Below are 3,247 nucleotides of genomic sequence, written 5' to 3'. Positions count from 1 at the left end.
ACATTTAAAAACCCATATATACAATTTAAAAAAAAAAAAACAAGTTTAATTTTGGACACCAATTTGGACCAACTTGAAAACTGGGCCCTAAATCAAAAATCTTAATATGTGTTTAGATATAGCATATAACAAAATAAAAAGAACCCAAAGAACCAGGTCCCATAATATGAAGTGCGAGTAGCCATATGAAAGATTCGAATTGCATATTCCATTTTGTCACGAGTTTATTATTTTTAGTTTAGTCATCAAAGCTGTACCAATAGTAAAATAAGACATCATAACAAATGATAGGACAGTGACAAATAAAGGAAGATGTAATTTGCATAGAAAATCATAACACAGTTGCAAAAGGCAAAGATACAATCTACTAAACTGAACTTCTTCCAAGATTTATTGCCAAAACTGTATGTAATGTAATCTTCAGTGGAAAAAAAGCCGTTGATCCGAAATAACGTTTATGAAACTAAAACCACAAAAATGAGGTTTAAGTCACAATGGAATGTAATCGTCATTAGAAGAAAAGCTGTTGATCCAGAAGAAAGTTTCTGAAACCTCAACTTTCAAATATAACCAAATAGTACTGATTGATTGATTGATTGTTGGTTGCTTAACGTCCAGTGGCAAATATTTCGTGCATATTCAGGACGAGAACAAGTTAACAATAAATACAATAGGTAGGTTCTGTAATAGATTAAGGGATTAAGGTCGGAGAAATTTAGACTGCCACGGGAAATGAGGGTATATTGGATAGGGACAGAAATTTAGCCTTGCAACAGGTCACATACGGACCCCTCAAAGAGTTGTTGCAAGGGTTCTTAACGTGCAAAGAGCGTGGCACTCTCTTTACACGAGGCATCGGATTTAACGTCCCCATTCTGACCGGACGTGGCTGCAAATTTGTACATCCCGCACAGCCAAACGGACGCCCCACTTTAGCACGGGTTTTACTGCCGGTCGGAGGAAGACCAATGGTGACCATACTTCTATTCCCCAGTCACCCTTGGGGGGTCCAAATAGTACTGAAACAACAGATTATTATTCACAAGATCGGGGAAAATAAATCTGTTAAAAAGTATTGAACCGGAACAAAATTCATACTTGATGTGTAACTCGTCATGATAACACTATATACCAAATATCTAATCTCTATCATCAAGCACAAAAGAAAAAACAAAAGCCTGGAAAACTGATTATTAGCGTGAATTTGCCAAGTCCGAGGACCATAACTCAGCACAAAATCATCAGAACGGAACAAAATTCGAACTTGAACTGTTCCTTGTCATGATAAAACTATATACAAAATATCCAATCAATTTCTTCAAGCATGAAGAAAAAAAGTGCGGAAAACTCATTTGCCAGACTGACGGATGGACAGACAGACAGACGTGCGGAGTGCAAACCGAAAAGTTCCAATCGACTTCGTCGTTAGGGGACTAAAAAGGCGAATTCATTCATACATTGAATCCGAAAACGGAAATATTCACCCAAAGAGTTGTTGCAAAAGTTCTTAATGTGCAAAAAGCGTGCCACTCTCTTTACACGAGGCAACGGATTTAACGCCAGGATTCTGACCGGACGTGGATCCTGCATAGCCAAACGGACGCCCCACTTTGGAGAGGGTTTTACTGCAGGTCGGAGAAAAACCAATGGTGACCGTACTTCTATTCCGCAGTCACCCTTCGGGTGGCACCAGCAGTAAATCAAATGAAAATTCAAAAAGAGAACGTCAACATTAAAGATAAAAGCTTTACGAAGTTCGAAAAGCCGTATTATAAACAAAAGTAAAAAGTCTACGAACAAACTACATACAGAGCAGGTATACGAACCCGTGGTGGGGCCTATGGTTGTATATGACATTAAGAGAAAACTTTATAAATACTTTGGGACTGATGACATTGTCACCAGATTTGAAGGACGGCAATTAGACACATGCCATGAATTGAAGATATCCAAAAGTCGCGGAAGATCTCAATCATCAGTCAAGATAAAATTGAAAAAGACTTAAATTGTACACCAATGAATTATTAATACTAAATATTTTCTTATCCCAGGCAGATAACCTAGCCGTATTTGGCACAATTATTTTGAATTTTGGGTCATCAATGCTCTCCAACTTTAGGCCTGACACCTTTGATAACTATTAGCTTGTCGTAATGTTCTATTGTATTGTTTATTTGTGTGTTTCTCTGTCCTGTATGTTCTTCCATTTATTTTTATTGTAGTCCTGTCATGTAATGTTGTCATTTTAGTGATATATTTAACATTGCCATTAAAGCGGGAGGTTTGGCTAGCCACAAAACCAGGTTCAACCCACCATTTTGTCTTAAAATGTCCTGTACCAAGTCAGGAAAATGGCTATTGTTATTTTATAGTTCGTTTCTGTGTGTGTTGCATTTTAGTATTTTTGTTGTGTCTTTGTTGTCCTCTTATATTTGATGTGTTTCCCTCAGTTTTAGTTTGTAACCCGGATTTGTTTTTTTCTCAATCGATTTATGAATTTCGAACAGCGGTCCCCCCAAGGGTGACTGGGGAATAGAAGTATGGTCACCATTGGTTTTCCTCCGACCGGCAGTAACCCTTGCTAAAGTGGGGCGTCCGTTTGGCTGTGCGGGATGTACAAATTTGCAGCCACGTCCGGTCAGAATGGGGACGTTAAATCCGATGCCTCGTGTAAAGAGAGTTTCACGCTCTTTGCACGTTAAGAACCCTTGCAACAACTATTTGAGGGGTCCGTAGGTGACCTGTTGCAAGGCTAAATTTCTGTCCCTATCCAATATACCCTCATTTCCCGTGGCAGTCTAAATTTCTCTGACCTTAATCCCGGACGCCCCTTTTACAGAACCTACCTATTGTATTTATTGTTAATTTGTTCTTGTCCTGAATACGCATGAAATATTTGCCACTGGACGTTAAGCAACCAACAATCAATCAATCAATCGAACAGCGGAATACTACTGTTGTCTTTATTTAAACAAATCAGTTGTTTTATATAACATAGATATGCAATAAGACCAAAGAAACTATGCATTCTAGATATGATGTAATGACTGATATACCTTTATGTATTTGTTATTTTCTTCTTTATTTTAAGAACCAGGTCTTCCAGAAAATAACTGTTTGCTGAGTAAGTTATTAAAAAAGCGAAAAACATTCAATCTAGCGTCGTTTATTTATCAATTAACTCGCTTGGACGAAACGTATCACCTGGAAATTTTGAAAATGATGGCAGTACAAACGGACAATAAGG

Source organism: Mytilus californianus, unplaced genomic scaffold, assembly GCF_021869535.1.
Source record: "Mytilus californianus isolate M0D057914Y unplaced genomic scaffold, xbMytCali1.0.p SCAF_84, whole genome shotgun sequence".
Lineage (NCBI taxonomy): Eukaryota > Metazoa > Mollusca > Bivalvia > Mytilida > Mytilidae > Mytilus > Mytilus californianus.
The sequence above is the reverse complement of the archived record's forward strand: the minus strand, read 5'-3'. Positions refer to the sequence as shown.